Source organism: Pipra filicauda, unplaced genomic scaffold, assembly GCF_003945595.2.
Source record: "Pipra filicauda isolate LSUMZ 115617 unplaced genomic scaffold, ASM394559v2 scaffold395_size657635_pilon, whole genome shotgun sequence".
In the NCBI taxonomy this organism is placed as follows: domain Eukaryota; kingdom Metazoa; phylum Chordata; class Aves; order Passeriformes; family Pipridae; genus Pipra; species Pipra filicauda.
In genome coordinates, this window is record NW_024104526.1 from 13,626 (window position 1) to 25,408 (window position 11,783).

An 11,783-nucleotide genomic window follows, 5' to 3' on the forward strand; every position below is an offset into this window, starting at 1 on the left:
CCCTGCAAACCTCTTGCAGATTGAACAGGACTGCACTGGGAAGGCTTGTGGAAGCCTCCAAGGGAACAGGGCTGAATGCAGGCTTGATAGGCTTGTGGAAAGTGAAAGAGCTGTTTCAGTGGCTCCTTCCAGGAGCTTGGGAAGCAGAAAGGTCAGAAAGAGCCAGCAGGGAGAAACCTGAGGAACAGCTCAGTGAGCTGCAAGGAAACCTGGGCTGCTGCCTGCGTTTTACAGGGTGGGAAATGAAGTCCTGCCCTGGGTCTGGGAGAGGCGGATAAGGGAAGAGTGAGGAAGGGGGATTTTCTCACGTGCTGGTACTGCCTTTCCAACCCTCCCAGCCTAGAGGGTCGTGGAGTGATTTAGTCTCAATCACCTGTGCTCATGTACTGTTGGGATCTTCAGTGAGCCGCTCTGCCTCTTACATCCAAGTTCTGCTTTATTACTTCCCATGTTCTTTCTCTTCCCCTTTGTGCTCCTCAGGTAGCAACTGCGTCTCAGCTTGTTTTCAGAAACCAGCAATAATATTTCCTGAGCCGATTCCTTTCTTTAATTCGTTGTTCTGGTGTCTGACACATCCTGCTCATACAGAGCTCTCCCTGGACTCCAGAGTCTCTCTGCAGTACAAGTGTCTTGAACGCCATTTATTTTAATCAGGGTTTCCAAAATTCCGTAATACTTCAGGCCAATTTCCACAGTAAGTCTGAACACATTCAGCAAAACATGTGCAGCCAGTGATCAGACATAATTGCCAACAATTTCACACCCACAGAATCCTTGCTTGCCTCTAACATTCCCAGAGCCCCATCCTTCCCATCACTGCTTCAAGCAGGAGTCTCCCAGTTGCTAAGGGGATGGAAATTCTTATGCACTTCTATATGAAATATTTTCAGCATAAAGTGGAGAAATAACCAGAAAGATGTATAGGTAATGTTTTCTGTATGAAAGTGGAAGGACGAAACTGCAGTGAGAAGCAGATCTCCAGAGGTCTGGAGGCCAGGTTTGATGCAAGTACATCCAGGCATTCAAAATATTACTTGATCCGTGTCTGCTGCATTTCACTGGAGCTCTGACAATTACAGGCTGTCACAGGAGACTTCCACTTCTACTCCTGGCTCAATTACTGTCTCATGCTTCTCATAAATTACCACTGCTGTACATAAAGTCAAGTTCATTCTCCTTTTTCTTTAGTATTCTAAGGAAAAGGGAGGGGCTGAACTTCTACCACCCAGCATCAAACCGAGTCCAAGCCTCAGATGAGCTCTTTATTGCATTTCAATTAAATATTTTTTTGGCCAAATTGTGGTTATTGATGGCACTGAGTTTAAAAAACCAGCTTCCTATGCTTATTGGCCATTCCCAAATTGTTGCTATAGGAGTACCTAGTACATCAAGGATTAAAATAACAAATATACCTAATCAACTTAGGTCCTCTTAAAATTTCACAGGCACAAATCAGTACTAGACACAACACTTAAGGACATCACTAGATTATATTATTGCTACTGTACTTTCCATACTGCATTCTGTTCCTTACGCAGCCTAATCCTTGTTTTCCTTTTTCCCTCTTCTCACATTTACCTTAAGCTGTTCGTGACTCCTGGTTTCTTTCCCAAGAGATTAGTTGATTGCAGCTCAATAATGTCTGAGTAGTTCCAATCATTCCTTGCACTTGCTGTTTGTAGTGATCTGAGTGTGTCTACACACAATTCCTGAATCGTGTCCAACCCTGACACTCAAATATGTCAAGCAGGCTCCACTTCCCTTGTAAGTGTTTCCCTTCTCTTGCTTCTCTGCTTTTCCAGCTGGGATTGCACAGCCTGATTGCCAGAAAGGGTATCAGCAGAGGGTCATCTCTGGAAGTGCTCTCCTGTTGAAATGAAATTCCTCCAAACCTGGGAAACTGTGAAGTGCACACACAGAGCTACTGGAATATGGGATGAGTTGTTCCCAAATGACTTATGGAAGTGCTTAACTGAGCTGCAGGAGATAAATACCTCCATTCAGGCAGTACCTCCAAAAAATTCCATACCTTTTAGAGATCCCTGTATACTCCTATGACTTTGCCCCTCTTCCAGCTCAGGTGTCTCCCCCTCTGAGACACCCCAGTTAGTTGCATTTGGGCTGATGTCTGGAGAGGTGGGAATGGATTTGGCTTTGTGATGTCATGGATTGAGGTATGAGAGAAATGGTAGGGAGGTTGGGAGGTGGGAAATGTTTTAGAGTCCTGGGTAAGGATGTGAGGATTTGACTCAGTTTAATAGAGGAATAAGCAGTTGATTCATGTCTGGCACTTGTGCACAAATCCTCTCCAGGAAAAAATATATCTACTTAATCAGTTTGACCAAGGGTGATAACACTGTTAAAAAACAGGTGGCAATGGGATGGAAACCTCATGGAAGAGATAGGGTTTAGCAAACAAGGCTGTATTCCGTGTTACCTCCTCTGGTTTGACAACAGCAGAGGGAATGTCTTGACTGCACTTCCTGGCTCTTTTGTTTTAATGTACTTTATTAAAGTACATTAACATTTTTGTTGTCCTAAATGCATGAGCAGCTCCTTGAGGAAAGAATTCCTTCGAGCAGTGGATTGCCTTCCCTATTCCTTTATGTGCTTTCTTTCATCCTATGAGCCCTCTATTGTTTCCCTGCCCCACGCTTCCACCCAGCTAATGGGTTTGTTCTGGGAACAGGAAAATACACTTCTGAATCTCAGGTCTAGAGTCCATCTCCTGTTTCTTTGTCCCTTTAATGAGCCATTTATGTATAATTAGAGAAACTACCTGAGACACCTATTAAGAAGGATTTAGCTGTGGATCATAAAATCTGTAAAGAATCATAGAAATATGGAATGGTTTGGGTTGGAAGGGACCTTGAAGCTCATCTCATTCCACCCCCCTGCCATGGGCAGGGACACTTTCCACTAGCCCAGGTTGCTCTGACCTGGCCTTGGACACTTCCAGGGATGGGGCAGCCATAAATGGCATCACTGATGCTCTGTTTCAAGAGGGCTCATTAACTCCCCAGCACTGTTTCTGAAGATGAAAAGTCTTCCTTTCACAGTGCAGGATTTTTAACTGTGCCCTGGCTAAGGATTACCTCAACCTGCTATAAATTGAGATGTTTCACTAATTGGTTTCTTGGTTCATTAGCCAAATTGTGAATATGAGGGAAATGGAAAAGGCTCAGAATGAATTTCCCTTGCAATCCTTAATTTAAATGGTGAATAATAATTTAGTGTTGAACAAAACATGTTATGTGATTTGCTGTGATGGAGGTAATTTTTTACTTAGGAATCATCTGCCACCTCTAAATCTTTGTGGGAACATTATCCTCAGCTCTGCCTCGTTCTGATCTGATGTGACACAAGGTAGAAAGTATAATCATTAGAGTATAATGTAATAATCTCAAAATTTATACAGAAACACTTTGTCATGGAAAGTTTCTCCTCACATATTATTTTAAGTATTGAGATAAGAGGCAAAAATCTTTAAAAGTCAGCTTTAGTGCCATGGATGCTATGGCTCTATTTCCATTTCAGCCATGTAAGTAACAAAAATACATAACAAAAATACAATGTGTCCCCAGTTTACTCTTTCCAACGCAGTGCACTCAGCTAAAAATCAAAGATTAACTCTGAGCAGCTAAAAGGAACACATTCTCCTGATTCACAGAAGCCACTGCTGTAGAATTTAATCTGTTTTATGAAACCCCAACCATTGATTGTTATGGCATGACCATGGCACGGGAGGTCATTTGTGAGCACTGAATTACTGGTTGCGTGACAGGGAAAAAAAGAAGGTTAAAAGCAAGGTTAAATTAAAGAAGCTGCTAGAAGCTATTTATGTGAGATGAATGGATATTATCCAAATTAATGACAGGAAACCTCCAATTAGTTGAATATTGATGCAGAATTACAGCTTTATAAGGTAAATACATGTTTTCTCAAGCCAAAGGCTTGGGTAAGGGAATGTTTATCCTGCAGCTGTAATGGGGGTACAGGGAGATGAACATTTTCTGTGTATTGGGGCACTGTGACCTCACTGCTGTTGCTGACAAATCTTTACAATAAATCTGTCATTGTTTCCTAACATCAATAGGAATATTAAACTTCTGACCTTGCTCTCTAGACTGTTATCCCAGAATATGGGATGGGCAAAAGCCTTGACTTGCTGCTTTGTGTTTCAATAAACAGCTTAACTTTTATTTTAGAGCAGAGGTTTCTTCTTCAGCCCAGTGTATGTTGTTTTGGCATCAGTAAGTGTGAGGGGGAACCTCTAAGCTTGTTTCTGTTTTGTTAATTTATATAATTTCTCTGCAAATATGTATCAAGGAGAACTGTGGCTCTGAACTCCTTTTGTTGTGGTTTTTTTTTTTTTTTTTGGTGATTTATATACTATAAATAATTGTGTAATGGAGTTATTGGATCAATTTACTCCTTGGGAAGGGTAGAATTTTCTTTGGAATTCTCTTTATGTGAAAAGGGGGTTGTCCAAGGCCAGGTTGGACAGGGATTGGAGCAACCTGGTCTAGTGGAAGGTGTCCCTGCCCATGGCAGGGGGTGGAATTTGTTGGGCTTTAAGGTCCCTTCCAAGCCAAACTGTTCTTTGATTTTATGATCTCCCAAGCTGTGTCCTCTCACGGTAAAACACTGCAGTTCACATTCATGAATCCTTGTAGTACACCATTGACTGTGTATATATGGTCTGCAAAAGAGCAAATTAAAAAAACCAACCAAACAAAATCCCACCCCAAATTCCCAAGACAACAACAAAACCCCCCTTCAAATCCATCTTTGCATTATTTCTTAAGGTCCTATTTTCCCAAATATTTCTGAAGGATGCTCACAGTGTCTTTTATATAGTGATGGGAGCACAATAACAGCACTGGGCCAGAGCAAGGATCCTGTTACAGCCTTATCCTGATTCTGGTCATTCAGGTTCACAATTTCATTGCATGTCGTGCAGAAAAATTATCTTATAACATTCCCACATCTCTTCCTATGCATCTTTTGAAGATGTTTGTTATTCTTGTCCATCTCTACCCTACTCCCTCTCTTTTGACTTTTGCTGACGAGTCCCAACTTATTTAGTCCAGTATTTTCCACTAATGTTCCTTTTTCTGGGCCATTCGGGGGAAATATTAGTTCTTAGTATAGTTCTGCTGTTTTAGGATGCAAACTGTGTTTAAGGAGATTTAGAGGCACTGCTGTATTTTATTTACTTACCTGGTTTACTGTATATTTTCCTTGGTTCTTGGCTGTGCTCCTTTGTCAACTTGATCTTCTGTCATTTCCATATAATTTATATTGAGTTTATTTTTTTTATATCGTCCACTGACGTATCTTAATCCTATCATATTTTTGAGATGCCTGTGATATCAATATCCCTTTTTTTTCAAATTAAGCTGGCATTCTGGATTACTCAGCATTTCTATACTATATATTCTTACTTGAACTCACACACTGTATTGCTTTGGTTGCTATTTTTATGCTTCAGGTACAAATGCAACTTTCCTTGTCTTCACTGTTCTTTCAAATTTTTTTTTTAAACCTGAGATTTTTCTCTCTCCACTCTGTCCAAAAATACAGAGGCTTTTATAACCAACTTTTCTTCAGCTTTTAGTTGGTGAAAAAACCATAAAAACCCATGAAAAAAAAAATCCAAGAAAACTCTCTCAACTTTAAAAGCATTAACTGTGCTGTTCTATTCTGGTGTAGGTGGGCAAGGCTTTCTTTGCAGTCTCCTCCTTATTCTCCAGGGTTTTCCCAGTAAACTTCTCTATTTTCCTACTTTCCATTGCATTTTCCAGCACAGGGACTGCTTTGGAGTGGGATTGGGTTTTTTTCTGTGACAGTGTTTTTTGTTTTTTTTTCCTGTATCCACCTTGTCTTTCCCAGTTTGTCTGACTACCTGAGGAGAGATTGATCTCCCGAAAGCTGAGGGATATTTCCAACACATATAATCGAAGACAAATACTTTTATATGTAGTTTGATCCAGATAAAGCACCGTCCCACCTTTACTTTCTTTCATTTTTCCCTGCCTTTGATCCCCCCAGCTGTTTATTTTACATTTCTAGCAAGAGACATTTAGTAAAGGCTTTGGATATAAGATGAATCCTGCAATCAGAGCTTTTCCTCATATTGTATTTTCAAACTGAAATCCTCTCGAAAGGTCACTTGAAGGCTTGAAATATCGGAGCGTTTAGATTGCTGTTGATTTTTCTTGCAGTGATTGACTGGCCATCAAGCTCATCATGCTCTTCTACTAAAAACAGAGTAACTGGTTATGTTTTCTTTCCTTGCAAAGAATTTTTCCGTATAACTGCCAGTGGAACTGCACTGACCAAACGGTGCAGAGGAATGTATGTGCTGTAATTAAAGGAAAGCCCTAATCCACTTATCAATGCTTATGATGGAGGGTTCATTTTCACAGCCCATGGGAGTGTTTGAGTTTTTCTGCACATAGCCCAGAGAAGCTGTGGCTGCCCCACCCCTGGAGGTGTCCAAGGCCAGGTTGGACAGAGCTTGGAGCAACCTGGGCTAGTGGGAGGTGTCCCTGCCCATGGCAGGGGGTGGAATGAGATGGGCTTTAAGGTCTCTTCCAACCCAAACAAATTTATCATTCTATGATAATGGTCTCTGAATGATTAACTCAAACCCATATCCCCAGTGAGGTGACATGATGACCCCTTTCATTCTGGGGGCTGGTTTGCATGAGGTGCTTTTTCTTGAGTGAATTGTATCAATATTCATGTTAATAACATGTTTTCAGTTGTTCAGCTGGCTGTGGGTGTGTTGTCTGGGACAATGTATTCATTGGTTTGGTTTGATATCCTTTCACCAAGTTTGGCTGAAATAAGGATTCGAGTTCCCAGTTCTCCAGGCAACCCCAAATGGTGGATAATTTCAGTATAAATAGCACTGAGTCAAGGCAGGAATGGCAGAAGGTGGTTCTTTTATGAAACAAATACATTAAAAATATAGCCCCACCACCATCATACATGCAAGGATCAAATTGCTTCTAAGACTTTAGAAAAAAGTCATATTGAAGGTTTTGGGCAGATGGCAAATTCTTCCAGCAGTGACCTGCCTAGACATGAGTTTGATGCCATTTTAATTATTCCTTTTTAAGCAGCATGATGAAGTGTGTGAACTTACATGTGTCATCTCAGTACTTTTTTCTCTTTGCCATCAGTATATTTCTGTTGGTCCACTCTTAGTTCATGCCCTTAAAATACTTTTCTTCTTAACTTCCAGGCTTTGATGATCCAGCTCTGCATTGACACAGTGCAGAGTGTTTGAGTTATGGTAGAAAAATGTTAATAACATCCAGGGAGGGTTTTTTTTTGGCTTGGGAGAAGATAGATCATGTAAATGAGGCAATCATTGCTGAGAAGCTCACTTAAAATCCTTCATTTCTCCAGTACAAAGAGCCAAACCTTTTAAGGGAAATGGAAGATGTGAAGTGCTTTATGGAACTCAGTAGCAGAAATATAATAGCTCCGTGTATCCCCTTTATGCAAGTGTGGGAGTTTTTTGTAATGAGTGAAAAAGTAAATTATATATTATTTTTGCAAGAGAATTAGCTTTTATTTATGTAATCAATGTTTATTATAAGCTACGGATTTAGAGAAACAGATTTGAAAAAAAAAATACTCTCTTGAGTTTACAATGGGAGTGATGTGCTTGATTTTCACCACAGTGAAATAAAACCTTATCCTTAAAAAAAAAAAAAATTCTTCAATTCTTACAAATATTCTTCAATTCTTATAAATATTCTTCAATTCTTATTAAATGTTCCTCAGTTCTGGATAATCCTGTATCATCTTCCATTTGGCAGCCTCACAGCAGCTGTTGGCTCAGTGTCTTTTGATTAATTCTCTCCCTGTTCCAGGGTGTATTATACCTAGTTTGTTTAGTGAAAGGGAATATGCTTCATATTTAAAAATCCCTTTTAATGCAGTTACTGGGTCTTTGCAGATTTAATTAGGTCTCAGTCCCTTCCAAATCACAGAAGTCAGAGGTCCCATCTCACTTGTCCCTGAGGCATCATTACAAAAAGTCCCTAGACAGAGTCGAGTTTCCAACTGATGACTTTACCATATAGGGGCTAATTACTCCTAATCTTACACATTGATGAGGTTGTATTTTATGTCTCTGAGCCCCTGAGACTGTGACTGCCAAATTATCCGCTCCTGTAAAACACGGGTTATTTCTCCATTAAACGGACTGGCTTCACAAATGACAATCCCTTCCTGCCAGGCTCTTGCATTTTAAACCCTAATTATTCCTGGCACACGGTTCCATCCGATGAGCCCTTGTTAATCCACGTTATGGTCTGGGATAAGATGGTGGTGCCTGGCTGGTTTAAGCCAGGGAAGGGGGTGAGCAGAGCGAGGGAGGAAAGCCGGGCCCTGAGTCCGGGGGGATGTGGGAGCTGCAGCTGGACTCTGTGCCTCACTCAGCCCTGCCTTGAGTGCTGCCTCTCATTTTATGAGCAATAACCCCAACAGATCTTTAAAATAAATGACTCAACACTTTCACCTTCTGCGAGGGAAATAATGTCTTTGGAGTCTGTAATGCATGAAAAGTGTTGGAAGCCTAATCTAGTATAAGCTGCCTTCAGCCAACCCTTTTAAGCACCAGGGAAGAGAAATGAATATCTAAAAAGCAGCAAATAACTACAATTGCACTCTGATTTCATGGTTACATGTGCTAGAGGTCAGGAACACAAAGCTGTTTATTTCTTCACACAAAGCAGAGGCTGTTATCATAACCTGCTGCAGGCACAGGTACTGGGAACTCTTCAGGCAGGGAAATCTTGTATTTTATTACAGCACTGCTTCACACCACATAACCTCTCCTCCCTGCTTCTTCCTCTAGTAGTTCTGACCCAGCCTGGTGGAGCTTGGGGTTGGCTCCCAGAAGGAGGAGTTTATGCCAGGAATCCAAGCGTGAATAATTTGGGTTTAGTTTATACAAGACCTTAATCCAGCTCTGCCAATAAGTAACCACTAACTGGGAGCTTTGTTAGAAAAGAAGAGGCTGGGAAGAATAAGGTTTGGAAACGGTGGAACTTCTCCTTGTCTAGTTGCAAGGAAGTCAATAACACCTTGATTTAGCCACTACTTTTTAAAAAATAACAGGGACCTAACCTGGTAGTGCTCTTTGGGGGGGAAAAACCCAAAACCAAAAGACAAATAACTCCTTCAAACAACAACAAAACCCCAAACCCTCCACCTTGGAAATCATGGGAAAATCCAAGTGTTCTTACAATGGCTACCACAGGCAGAAACACCAAGGTATACCCAGGGTACAGAAACATTTTGAGCTCATTTCAGTATTTTATTTAAATATAAAAAGACCTAGATAAATTAGAAAAATCCACCTGCTTGTGAATTAATAAACTTTCCTTCAATGTTGAATGAAACATATAAATCTACGTTTTTATATCTATCAGCATTGAATTTCGGGCCAAGGTGTTAATTGCAACATTCCTCTAACTAATGCAGTGACACATTTGGAGCAATAAAATGGTTCTAAATCAGTGTGACATAGAGCAGACTGATCTTCCAAAATGATGCATTCAGTTTAGAGTATAAAAACCATTTTTGCCCTTTTATTTAAAATAACATGAGTGGCTGACATTGTTTTCTTTTTTTTTTACGTCATAGATAACTTCTCTCCCACTAAGCACCCACAAAATATACATACTTCTGAGTGTACTTTAATTTTCTTTTGCTTTTTAAAAAGGCACTATGCTAAAAGCCTGGGTTTTAATCTGTTTAAGGAGGACAAAATCCTTAACCCAATGCCCTTGCAGGTATCCCTACAGTGTTTCTCTCTCAAGTTGGCTGCAATTGGTTGGATTTTAATTTACAGTAAATACTGCTGTTGTAAATATTGGCCTTTTCTCCTCAATTCTCTTGAATAATGCAGTGCTTTCTAGATTCAATCCCTGTGTGTACACATCTGTTTATCATTCTCACCATCCAGATTGCAGGGAAGTGTTATGGGAAAGAAAATACAGGATCACTAAGCTCCATGGCCCATGGTTTGAAATAAAACTGGCTTGTTTTCCTGCTCATGGTGGGACAGCTCTTGGAGTGCTCCCAGCACACATTTATATGTGTCCCAGCAAAGACCAGGCTCTTCTCTGTTTTCCCTTTGGATATAAAAGTCACCAAGGTAACTTTTTTGAGCGGATGTAAAAAAGGTCCATTACAAACTAAAAAAAGAGCAAATAAAACAGCCAAAAGCCCATCTCTTCCTAAAAAAAACCCCTGCAAATTAACCAAATTAAGTCCAAGTAATCCAATAAAGATGTCCACCTAAGCCTATCAGTGCAAGAAAATCAGGAGAAAAAAGAAGATGTAGTTGTAGAAAGGAGGAGGAAGGGGACGTGCTGCTCAGAGGGGAAGTGCAATTGTTATTTCTGGAAGGAGGGACAGCACAGTTGGTGGCAATGAAGTACTTCCCTGGCCTCTCACACCAACTGCAGTGGGTTTGTGGCTGGGAATTCAGCCAGGACACTGTTCTAAAGTGGGAAAGTGTGGCACCAGCAGCTGAGTGACAGGGAAGGGTGTCCTCACACTGATGTGTTAGTTACCTGAACTCACCCTGGCTGGAAAAGAATGGGAGCTGTATTTGCACCAGGATTCAGGAGTCAGAACACTGTGTTGCTGATACAAAGAATTACTAACTCAGTTAAAGTGACTGGCAATGACTAATCCACTGGCACAGTGTGTGTCCATTGCAAAGAGCTCAGGTTAATAATTACAGCCTATTCCACAACATGCCCACTTTTTCCAAGGAATTTTTCTTTGGTGTTTTTGCTTGGCTTTGAGAAGGTGAGGGAGGAGAGTCGTGTTGCATCATGAGAGAGTTCATCTGGGAGCCAGCCTTAAACGGAGAGGGGAGATGTCAAAATTGAGGGCTGTAGCAGTGTAGACAGGCTGTAGAATTTTATATCCTAATTTCCAGCTGAAACTTTCCTAAAAGAAAATTCCACCTGAGCTTCTTTTCTGCCAAAGCATCCAGGCTTGCACTGGCTCTCTGCACACTCCCAGTGCAAAGTTCACTGCCCTGGGCTTCAGACAGACCATCAACTGGTCACATCCCCCCCGAGCGCTGGTGTCACCAGCAGCTCTTAACATACTCTTTGTTAAGCTTGAAAATGCTTGGGAATGTCCTACAGGTCATTTTGCAGCTTCCAGCTGCAGGATTTAATGGCAGTTAATGTTAGAGAGAATATTGATAATGACTGAAGAGGTTTTTGAAAGCACATTCAGCAAAGTCTGTCTCCTGTAACTGGTGGACCTGAAGAGACCTTTGGGATCAATCCTTGTCCCAAAGCACTCAGTGGAAATGCTGAAAGTGAGAAGGGCCAGGATTTGGCTTGGGGAGCAGTGCTGGATGAAGAGTGCAGCTAAATTATTTAATGGTTTATGTGCTGGCTCTGGATCAGACATTGTCGTGGAAAAGAACAGCTGTAGGACAAACTAAGTGGGGGTGGTGGGAACCATCTACAGCCACCTAATTCTGCCTTTGAGAGGGGGTCACTTCAGCATTTGGTTACTCTGAGTTGTTCAGTTATTCCTTCTCACTGCATTATTCTGTGTATTCTCTGGGATAAAATCTGGGTATCCAATGCTGTGCCTATCATAAGCACATTTAGGAGGGTGACTAGCAGTGATTTGCTACATGACTTTAAACAGGACAGATGTACATGATTATGTCTAAGGTACCAGTTATGGCATCATTAGATTGGCCTCCAGCAGTTAAC

The 11,783-nt window shown here is 41.1% G+C and overlaps 1 long non-coding RNA gene across 1 annotated transcript; it reads right to left on the reverse strand.

The window, feature by feature from the left end:
* Nucleotides 1-418: 418 nt before the first annotated feature.
* LOC120323981 lies at nucleotides 419-1,957 on the reverse strand. Its single transcript, XR_005564948.1, has 2 exons — nucleotides 1,579-1,957; nucleotides 419-700 (listed from the first exon to the last, which is right to left on the reverse strand). It is a non-coding gene; the product is annotated as an uncharacterized LOC120323981 (long non-coding RNA).
* Nucleotides 1,958-11,783: the final 9,826 nt, after the last annotated feature.